We start from the raw sequence: 12222 nt of genomic DNA on the forward strand, positions 1-12222 counted from the left end.
AATACATAAAATACTTGGTAAAGGACAGACATGTATCAAATTAAGCCCCATTACTTAAAATTTAATCTGTAATGGGAGAGGAGAAAAATGTGGCGGGCCAGACTGCGGATCCAGGCCCCCTGAATCTCCAATCAGGGGTTCTACCAACTTGGCTATCTGACCACCGGCAATTGAACCCATCTAATTGCCACATTCCTCCCTCCTTAAAGGTCTTTTGCCTCAAAAGACACCAGCTTGGGCTTTTTCCCTGGCAGGTTTTTCACCTGTCTAATCCTGGTCACGGCACCAAATGTTTGTTTTTTAATGTCCCTCTAGAAAATTTTTCACTCATATGGAGATGCTCAGCAAATGTAATGGAAAAGGAGAAATATGTAAGAGACCAGACTGTGTTTCAAACCCTGGCCCACAGAATCTCCAGTCAGGTGCTCTACCAACTGAGCTATTTGGCTACTGGGGATCTACCCATCTGACTACCACAAATCTAATAAAATACAAATTTTATTCAAAGCAGCAACACTTCAATAACGTTTGTTTGATTACCTAGATGTTTTGTCACATTTAGCAGCTAGCATCAACAAATAAATCATGATAGTTTAAAAAACTTTGGACAGAAGATGCCTGCTCTAAATCTTGAAACCTCTTTGCTTCATAGGTATCAAACTTTGCACACTGGTACCCTATAAGGAGTATATGACCCTCACTGGTGTTCAAGTCACAAGGCTGAAGGTTGTGATAGAGATCAAACTTACCAGTAACTATTGTGGTTGCCCTTGAAAGTGGATAATATATATATATTTTGCTATCATTACAGTACGTTTAAATTTATAGTTGACCCTTTTCAAATTTGCCACAAGGGGGGTATACTGTAAATGTATTATATTTAGTGTGTATATTTGGTGGATATTGATTTTTGATGGTACAGCACACATGCAAAATGTCATAAAAGTAAAGAAGAAGTGAATACCTGAACATATTGGAATTCAGGGCAAAACAGTTTCTTCCTTTGTTCAGGACGAACTATGTAGAGTATACAGCACCTCAATCTAAATATTGAATGTTAATAACAAAAGATATGCTACAATCTATTTGATATAAATTGGATCAATCCAGGTAGAACCAAGAGGCCATGCCCCCGCTCCAACTGTATTTTGTCAACATACACTAAACAATAGAAAAACAAAGCTAATTTACAGTCAATATGAACATTTGATGACTTTTTGAAAAAAAAATGGCATGTAAAGGAATTTCTGAATTCTGTTCTGTTCTTTTGAATTATTATAGGCTGGGGAAAAAAAACCAGAGAACGGTTTTAGAAGGATCTGGTATCCAGATTCACAATTACTCTTTGGAAAGACCAATACTCCAGAGATTTTCATTGCCATGCAGACACAGATTTTTAAGGCCTCCTTGAAAATTGCTTTATCCTCTGATAACAGAATGGTATAATTCTGAAGTTTTATGCCTTGAGTTTTAACTGGAGATTACCAGATGACAGATCATTAACTTTGCTCTAGTTTGCCATTCTCTATCCTTGTGACCATATAAAACATTAAACAACCAACTGATGCAGTAACATTTTTGGTACTAAACTAATACAAGGATGCAATAATGATGAGGGAATTTTAAGAGAGCAATTGCTGCAAAGAAAGATAACCTGTATGAATACCATGTATATTATCATCAATGATAGGACTGTACAGAGGAAAAAAGGTAGAAACAAGCTTCACAAATATAAAAGTGAACGTAGAATCTCTAGTCAACAAATTTTTAAGTTTCACACATGCGTCTATAGTTCCAATTCCAGGTGCAAATAACATATGGTCTAGATGATTAAAATTTTCATCTTGTAAATGTGAAGGAAAAAAAAATACAATTCAACATCTGCTTCCTTAATATCTTCACCATGGATATGTCCTATCAGGTGTGTTTAGGAGGCAGGCCTCTAATACCCCTGCTTCACCCGATGTTATGTGCATAGAGGTAATGTTTTGTTCATGTTTGTATGTCTGTCTGTTTGAACTTTTTCAAATGGTAAAGTCAATGAATTTTGAGGATAGATGTGCATTGCAAGAAAGGATTTCTATGTTTTGCAGCTAAGAAGTGGATGCAAGTCCAGCCGTTCACAAGATTAACACAATCATAAAGCTGTGAATGGTTTTCAGAGAATTTCTTTGAAGAATTGGTGAACCTTGGAGCACAAATGAAATGTAATAGCATGCAGACTAAGGAACCAGTTAAAGGTATAAAGATGCAGGGCTGCATTCAAGATCATAGCAGATTGTCTAGCTGCTAGAAAAGATATTAAGGTCTATGAACCCACTGTATGAATTAACAATTGCTTTTTCAGTACATAGCAGCTATGCTGGCATAATCGTTCAAGATCGTGGGGCAACATAGAGCTACATATTGCTATGATCTTTTAATGGAGCCATATTTTTTTCCCAGTTTTTTGATTAAAAACTATTTCACAATGGCAGGGTATACTAAAGCATTTTAACTCTACTGGTCAGAGCCCAGAAGAGCTTATGCATTAGTAATTGGAGCCATGGATACTACATCTAAACAATGTATATTTATTTAGTTGTTTGATTATGACAATAGGTGTTGCCATGGTTACTAAATAAATAGAGTTATCTGTTAAGTCTTTTAAACTGCTACTCCTCCTACAGTTTAAATCCGATTTCAATAAGACTTGATAAATAAGTAGACTATTCTTAGATAAATAATTCTATTTATTGGTTTTGAGCTCACCTGAGCTGAAAGCTCAAGTGAGCTTTTCTGATCAGCTTTGTGATTGTCACAATTTATATGATAAATGTTATTTTATCAGTTTTAGTATTTGTGGATTAAGGTCCATAGACCACCTCCACTCTCCCCAAAAAATTACCCCCCCCCCCTAAAAAAAACAAGTTAACCTACCCCCTAGGAATGTATATTTTTAGTCAACTGAGTGACTCAGGTACCTATTGCTATTTGCTTTTGTCATCGTCCATCATGTATTAACATTTGAACATTTTTAACTTCTTCTCTGGAACCACTACATCAATATCAACCAATTTTGGCACATAGCATCTATGGGTGAAGAGGAACAAAAATTGTTAATTTCATGGTCCCTGCCTCCCCCCTCCCTCTTTGGCCCTGAGGGATGGGGCTAAAACTGCCAAAATTAATGTGATCTTTAAAAATCTTCTTTTTTACTCCTGAACATCAAGCAGTCAAACTGTTGGCATTATTATAATAATAAGCATGAGACCTCTACCAAAATTGCAAAATTGATGGCTATATGGATCATATAGCAAAAGTGCATTATTTCTTTGAAAATCTTCTCCTCTCCTGGGTATTAAAAAAAACAACTAAGTACATAGTTATTATGAGCAAGGGTGCCTCTTCCAAAATTGTGAATTTCATGGGGGTTTTGGTGAAAGGGGTGGGGTGGGGGGTCTATTGATTATATAGTGAAAAAGATTAATTTCTTTGAAAATGTTCTTATCTGCTCCTGATTGTAAAGCAAAGAAACTGAGTGTATAGTTATGATGAGCAATGGTGCTTCTTCCTGAACTGTGAGTTTCTTGGCCCCTGGGTCAGATGTTCTGGTGTAAGGGTGGGGTTCTATTGATAATATAGTGAAAAATGCATTAATTCTATCAAGTCTGCTCCTTAGTGTTTAGCAGATAAACACAGTGCATAGTTATGATAACAAGGATCAGGAGTTCTGGTGTTTTGCAGGGGGGGATCTATTGTTAATGAAATGAAAATGTAATAATTCTTTGAAAATCTTGTACTAAGTTTGTGCAAAGTTATGATGAAGATACCTCTTCCAAATTTGTGGATTTAATGACCCTGGGTTTTGAGTTCTGGTGTTAGGGTAGGGCTGTGTTGAATCTGTAGTGAAAATGCGTTATTTCTTTGAAAATCTTCTTTGCTTTGGGGCATATTGGAGGCAAACAGAGTAAAACTTTTAATAAGCAAGGGTATTTTTACCAGGTTTTTGAACATCTGGACCATTTGGTCAAGTGTTCTGGTCCTGGCCAGGGTTTATTAATTTGTATTCTACTTAGAGAAGGTATTCCCCTTTGCCATTCACTTTTGATAATTAATCAAAGTAAATAATGTAGTTTAAAGGTTATTAAGAATATTAATATGTTAATAGAGTAAGAAAATTATGCAAGAATTTTTATTGTATAATACAAAAAACACTTTCATAGTTTAATGATCAGGTAGACTTGTAAATAATAGATAAATAAAAATGAGAGAAAAAAATAACTTATTAAATATTCTTCAAAGTCCAAGAGAGGCCAATCTGAGAGGATGTAATATGGGGTTGAAACATAGTTTGTTAATAGTCTGCATGGTTATAGTGCTAAATGGGACAGATTAGAACTTAATTTATGAGTTATAAACTGAATACTAGACTAGTTATTTCGTTGATCCTGATCATCCTATTTCTCTTGCCTTTGGGCAAGAAAGCTTCATCTATCAGTTTATTTTATACTCTATGGATCCTCTAAATTGTTGTATTATACTCAGGTGACCATTAAGGCCCTTGGGCCTCTCGTTGGTTTTCCTTTCTATTGTTTTTTTTTTAGGTTTTTTTTTGGGGGGGGGGGGGGGGGGTGTTGTTGAAATATTTGTGTGTTTCTTATAGGTACATGTTACACAGGTCATGGATCTGCGTAATATGATGATTATTCTTCATTTTGAATCCATTATATCAGTGCTTCTTTTTCTTTATATTTCAAATTATAATACATAAAAAAGAATGTAAAAAATAATATAAAATTGTCTATCAGTTCATTATGTTTTGATATATATTTACTTTTCTGAAAACTCATACAGTCCCAAACTTGTTTGTTTTCTGCTGGACCTAAAGGTTGTTATTGATTGTTTCAACTAGATTCAATGGCTATATGACAGTTTATCAGGTAACAGATTTTTAGGTACACATCTCAGGTCTGGCAGCTAATCACAATAGATGCATATACAACACTTTTGTACATTTCTCTCAGTAGTCATCAATTTATGAAAAGTCAATCCAATGTGCTCTACAACAAGTTATTTATATCTTTGGTAGTTTTCTTCAGTACTTAGCCATGTTAAATGTTAATTTAAAAGGCAACATTTTTGAAACTAGTAAGTCATATAATTAGTACTGAGCTAGAATTAATGAAAATGTGATATTTTCATACTTTTTTGTAAATCAATCACCAGATTTATATAATTTTTTAAAAATCAAGTTTGTAATGGGAACATCTCGGGGAAGTTTGACAGATTTCTTTTTTAATGCCCCACCATGAATATGGCTAGTGCATATAGCATTTGTCATGTCCACCTTGCGTCCTTCTGTCATACTTTGCATTTAGTTCACTAACAAAGAAAATATTCAGGTTGGGTTATTTTTTAATATTTACATTTCCAATAAATTTCCCTTATGATTCTTTACAAAATAGAATACAGTTCATTTTCTCATGAACTACCATGGATGAGCATGAATATCTCCATTGTTACGTCATAATACCTTACTTGACGTCAAAACTATAGTGCAAACTGTTTTGCTTTAAAAATGACAGTTGAATGGCGTTATTTGTGGCAAATCATCAGAAAAAATAATGTAAATATAAGAAATGAATTTAATTTTTGAAAATTCATGAGGTACATGAACTACAACGCTTCACGCCGGCATATTTATCAAGAAGCGCTAACGCGCTTCATGAAATATGCCTACGTGAAGCGTCGTAGTTCATGTCCTCATGAATCTTCAAAAATGAAATTCATTTCTTAATTAAACTCATGTGCTGATACATATTGATGAGAGCTATTCAACTGCATCAACATTTTTTGACTTTGACCTTCTCTTTGAACTTGATCTTATTTTTCTTCTATAAGTGATTATCTAAATTTCAAAGAAAGTTCAGATAGTTTTAGAACACTTTATGTGCTTATACATATTGATGAGAGCTGTTCAAATGCATCAATATTTTATGACCTTGACCTTTTCTTTGACCTTGACCTCATTTTTCTGAAATAAGTGTAAAGTTTCAAAGAAATTATTCAAGATATATTAATCAAACCTAATACTGTGAAATCATTAATTTTCATTGGGGTTTAATTTTTGGTTGTTTTTGTGGTATGAAAAGACTCACAAATCCATGTCCCCCATGAATTGGTAGTCTCATACTGCAGTATGATGATTCTCCTTAAAGCACAAAATCAAATACCCTTGAACCAGTAATTTTTCCTCAAACCTCGAAAAATTATCTCCATGAAATAAGTGATTTTACAGTATGTTGATACATATTGGTGAGAACTATTCAACATCGTCAACATTTTTGACCTTGACCTTTCCTTTGACCTTGACCTCAAATTAGTGTTTTGCTAAGTTTCAAAGAAAGTATTCAAGATATTTTTATTAAACTTCATATGCTTATCCAATGGCATCAACATTTTCGACCTTTCGACTTCAAAACTTTATTTAGCTAAATTTCAAAGAAAGTATTGAAGATATTTTTATCAACCTTTATATGCTCATACATATTGATGAGAGCAATTCGATGGCATCAATTTTTTACCTTGATCTTTCCTATTTACCTTGATCTAACTTTTCTCAAATTTGTGTTAAAGAATAAATCAAGATGGTTTTATCAAACTTCATATGCTGATACATATTGAGAAGAGCTATTCAACTTCATCAATTTTTTGTCCATGACCTTTCTTTTGACCTTGACCTAACTTTTCTTTAATTTGTGTTTAGCTCAGTTTGTAAAGAAACTATTATAGATATTTTTTATGTAAGCTTATTCACTTATAAATTGTTTGGAGAGAATTTATCAACTGTGTCCAATTTTTTTACTTTGACCAATGACCTTTTGACTTTACTATTTATTGTGAAGAAAACTCAATTTTAAAGAGACTACCAGGGTATTCAAGATATTTTCACCAAACTTCATGCACTTATACAAATTTTCATGTTTCATTACTAATGAACCCAGGATGGGGCATTCATGTCCTACATATTTCTAGGTGTTTTATAAGAAATATTTACAATATTATTTTGTTGAATTCAGTTTTTTATGAAATTGTTTAAATACAAAACCATTTACACAGGATAAGGATAGAGAGGGTTCTATGTATTAATCTCTTTTGATAAAGAGGTGACAGCCTTCTCTTTGTTTTATCTGTGGATGAAACTTTTAATGGATGGTTTAGGAATTGTTTTTGGTTGTTTGGAATTCAACCACAGTTTATCAGTGTGACTATAAAAAACATTTTCATGTTGTCTATGTGCTTACTGATAAAGCTGAGTTTAACAAGAAGAAAGTTGAGGGGGAAAAAATCCTGTGCTGATTCACCATAGAAATATGTAATTATTTGCTTAACATGATATGAATAGGTTGGCTCTTTGTTTTGAAGCTGATGATTTGTAAAACTTTATATTTAAGGAATGATTTTAAGTTTTGTGTGAGTTATTGATGTGTTAATCACACAGACTTGGTCATGCACATATCGAGGCATATTTCATGAAGTGTGCTATTGCTTCATGAAAAAATATGCCTTTGTGCAAGTCTGTGTAATTTACTTAACAATAATTCACACTTAACTCAAAAACTTTCTTACATGTTTAAAAGTACTAAAAATATACTCAATGTTTGAATTTCTAGCTGCCCTATATTACTATATTTTTATAAATGTTTCTGAAGCCTCATTGTTATGTACACCTCAGGAAAGAGCATCTGGACCAATCACAGAGTATCAAAATTCCAAGTCATTTAGTTAAATATTTTGTTTGATGTAAATATGAATTCACAATATCCTTGTTTCCTATGAACATGTTTCACTGTAATTCAAATTTATGAACACTTATTCATTGCATTAAATGCTCAAATGAAGGAAAATATTTTTTTGGTCATATAATTTTTTTTTACCATGACAGCACTTCTGTGAAATTAAGAGTAAAATGAGTTAAGGTCTTAAGGCAACTTCTTACTGAAATATCACAGAGGAAGTTAGACTTGTTTAAGTGTATGTAATATTTACTAGAAAAATATTTCCTTATATGTCACTAAAGGACTCTAGATAATAGTCGTAAGTGGACAGTGTGAAGTAGGAAGTTGGTCAGAGTACACAGATTTAAGGGGATTTAACTGGGTCTGCTATTTTGTGCTGTGTCTTTACTCAGAAGCTGCTGATCCTGCAGTATAAACCAATTAGGAAGTGAGTGAGGTAAGTGATACAGATCACATCATTGTCTGATTTTACAACACGTTTGCTTCTTAGAATCTAGTATGACAAATTCTTCACAAATTTTGTTTTAATGTCATCATAAAATTATCATTTCTTTGCAAGTGTATGCATATAAGTACAAAAAACACTTTATCACAGTACTATTGAAATCAAATGTGTTGAGGTGCGGTCATGTAATGTGATTTTTCATTTCCATTGGACTTGTTCAAGTAAATAAAATTAAAGCTGGAGTTGACTTGTAAATAGGCATATGCCATATTAGATTTACTATCTCTGATATCATCACTGGGGTATATCTTTTACATTTGTTACACCTGACTACTTTCTTGTCACGGGTACTTGCATGGAATAGATGATGCGTGTTCGTGCTGGTTATCTTATATTATCTTTGTTTACATTTTACTGCAGTTTACATGTATTTGTGTTTGTTTGTATACTGAACAGACCTGTGCAACTGTTGTAAGTTTCTTTGGTATCTTTCTTTTCAGCCATGGAAGCACACAGTTACTTTTCTAACTACCAAGTGTTTTACAATAGCTATATAGCATACATCTGTCTACACAGGTGACAACTGATTACATTGAGTGACTAAGTGAATGGCTTATATAAAGGGGTCTCATATATAATGATTGAATAAAAGAATATGGCCTTTAAAGAATCATGTTCAGCTTTAAGTTGATTGGTGGGATGGTCACACGATACAATTTTACATTTGATTTACAAACAATTTTGACCAAGAAAAGCAGGCATGTATTGTATTTATTGAGTTTTTAAATACTGTAAACATATTACATTTGGCTGTGATTTCTTTTTAGCGCCTTTGGTGGTATGTACGTCGCTAAATGCCTTGCACATATGCACATAGATAAAAACACTAAGACATGCACTAAATCAAATCTAAACTAACTTGTTCAAAAATCAATTTCCGCCAAATATCATACACTCTAAATATAATACATTTACAGTAGTTTATAATAAATGAACATATTATCTACAGGGCTCTCGATTCTCTATAATTGAACGGCCCCATTTCCAATGCAAAAAAGGTACCTTTTTTCCCAAAAACAGTGTAAATTTCCCAATTTTTTTTATAGCAAAATATTTTTTTAGAAAGTCTTAATCGATGAAACTTAATCGCCAACAAGTGAAAGTGAAACATACTAGTTCTGTGTTGGACTGTATAAATAAGTGCATGCCAGGTATATTCATAAAGTGGTTCAGCTTTGATAAGGAACCAGGTTTCCCAATTTTCTCCAAAATGACGAAAATATTCCCAATTTGAACGGCCCCAGCCCCAGTCCCAAAAAGTGGTGTGAGAGCCCTGATCTATATGAAAATGATCAAATTTTATTACAATATCTTCAATTTTTACATAATGTCATTTTACCTATTATGATGTTTGATGTTGAATAATTTTCACACGGTCAGTGATCATTTCTGTGTAAAAGATGACTGCAAGAAAAAAGAAAGCAATAGCATTTATGTATGTCCCTCATACTTTTGAATACATATACCGGTAAATAACTGGTTGTAACACACTATTTTATTGTATAGAAAATTTACTTTCCATTGTATACCATAAACTGTTTTGCCTTCATCACAATGACTTGTGTAGAAAATGTTTCAAAATGCATGACATGAAATTTAAAATTTTGCTCAATTTGAAGCCATTTTTTAGGGTAATCATATTATTTTTTTATGCCCCAATAATCAGAGATTTAGTGGCATATAGTTTTTGGTCTGTCTTTGTATCTGTGTCTGTCTATCCTCACTTTAATAGTGGCCATAACTTTTGAATGATTGGTGCTAGGGGTTTTTATTTTCACATGTTTATTCCTTGTGACAAGACCTTTCTGTCGATACCAACATTTTTGACTTCATTACCTCGACTTTAACCTACTTTTGAAAAATTTTAATCTTGGCCTTAACTTTTGAATGGTTCTGCTAAGGCTTTCATACATGTATATCACTTGTATATTCTTTGTGACAAGACCATTTTTGGGTACCAGCATTTTTTACCTTGTGACCCTGAATTTGGAGTTTTATCTACTTTTGAAAAACTTTTATAACAACCTTGGTCATACCTTTCGAACAGTTGGTGTTTGGGCTTTCATATTTCATTTATGTATTCCTTGTGACAAGACCTTTCATTGAGTAACAATATTTTTGACCTCTTGACATTGATCTTGGAGTTTGACCTATATTTGAAAAATTTTTACCTCAGCCATAATTTTTGGACGGTTGGTGCTAGGGCATTCATATTTCACGTGTGTTATACTTGTGACAAAAGCTTTTTTGGGATTCTAACAAGTTTGCTCTCATGACCTTGACCTTGCAGTTTGACCTACTTCTGAAAAACTTAATCTTGGCCATGAGCTGCCACATGGGGCATAAATGTTTCACCAACACATCTTGTTTTTACACTGAAAGAAAAAGTTTTAAAAAGGTAAATCCTTCTCCAAGCCATGAGCTTCATAAGGCTGGTGCTTATACCTGATGTCTGTGATGCTAAGCAGATGAGAGTCATTGACTCTCCCTGGATTGGACACCAGTTTAACCCCCAGCATAAGCTGGTACCCATTGCAGCTGGGTGGACTGAGACAATGCAGATAAAGTGCCTTGTCTGAGCTGATACAATATGGAACATCAAGTGCCAACAGTGTGGTCTGAACCAGCTACCATTGGGTTACTGGCCAAACACCTATTACCACCTAAGACTATTGAGCTATATGCTCCAATATATAAAATTGGGTAGCTATTAATTTTTTCCCTTAGATAAATAAATGTTTGTAAAATATAAATGATGGTGGATCCAGATGTGGGGGGGGGGCATGATGTACTCCCCCTTTTTCAGGACATATACCATAATTAAGGATACCCTAAGAAACCCTGTCCCCAAAAAACTTAACCCTTTGTGTGCGGGAACCCAATATATTGGGTCTGACGTCACAAACGCTTGCGTGCGGGAACCCAATATATTGGGTCTGAGTTTGCAAGTAGCGCTTTGTCACATAAAACGTCAATAAAAAACCGCATAAATAAGTAGTTAAAAATGATTGTTGCCAGCTAGGAATAAAACTTCCAAAATAAATGCCCATTTCTTAAAGAGTAGGGAGTATTAAGTGGGGGGGGGGGGGGGGGGGGGGGTTGATGAATGTTAACTAATACTATACAAGCAATATTGGACAAATGCATCTTCCTCTATAAAAGCACAGTAAGAAAGATTTTTACAGGTATAAGAATAATAGAGTATAATTGGGGCTATAAGATACGATTTCATTATCGGTGTACCAAATTTGAACCAAGATTTCCTGACCCGAAGACTGCATATTCCTTAACTGGGGATCAAATTTTCTTATATGGTTGCTAATATACTGCTAAAAAGATCACTGGATTTGGATTTATCGGATAACTGGAATTTTATAATTATGTTCTTTTTGGATATAAACTGAAAATGTTGTATTATGTTTAATTCAGTATTCACTTAAACATATTCCTAATTCAGATAAGTATACAATAAGTCTTTCCACAACATATTTATGACATTGAATTATTGAATAATTTATATATATATATATATATAATATTAAATCTAAAATTCAGTTTTTGAAGCAAATGATTTATTTTTTATCAAAGCAACATTTTTTCTGAACATTATAAGTTAAAAAAAACTCAAGAATCATTGTTTTTTTGTATATTTTTGAAAAAATTTTTACCATGGCAACATCAAATATAAGAATTTTTAGAAAAAAAACTTTATCAATTCAAAAAACACAATATTTGCTTCATATTTGCCAAATTTCATGCAAATTGGTTGTCAAAATTTTAAGATATTTGCATTCAAGTAAGCCAATGTGACAATTTTGTCAATATTCCAAAACAACTCAGTACTGAGGCTACCACTCACTTAAAACAAGTCAGCACACAAAGGGTTAATTTGGCCTGATTCACCTCAGGTGACAACCCCACTCAGACCTGATGATT

General features: G+C 33.3%; 1 protein-coding gene across 1 annotated transcript in view; it reads left to right on the plus strand.

Moving 5' to 3' along the window:
• Positions 1-8141: 8141 nt before the first annotated feature.
• LOC133182318 (cell surface glycoprotein 1-like) overlaps positions 8142-12222 on the plus strand; it is a 38433-nt gene continuing 34352 nt past the window's right edge. The window contains exon 1 of the mRNA XM_061317112.1: positions 8142-8217. The gene's annotated coding sequence lies outside the window, so the exon portion shown is untranslated. The remainder of the gene's footprint in view (positions 8218-12222) is intronic.

Source organism: Saccostrea echinata, unplaced genomic scaffold (assembly GCF_033153115.1).
Source record: "Saccostrea echinata isolate AGI-Se365-2 ecotype Australia unplaced genomic scaffold, CSIRO_AGI_Sech_v1 ptg000009l, whole genome shotgun sequence".
NCBI lineage: Eukaryota > Metazoa > Mollusca > Bivalvia > Ostreida > Ostreidae > Saccostrea > Saccostrea echinata.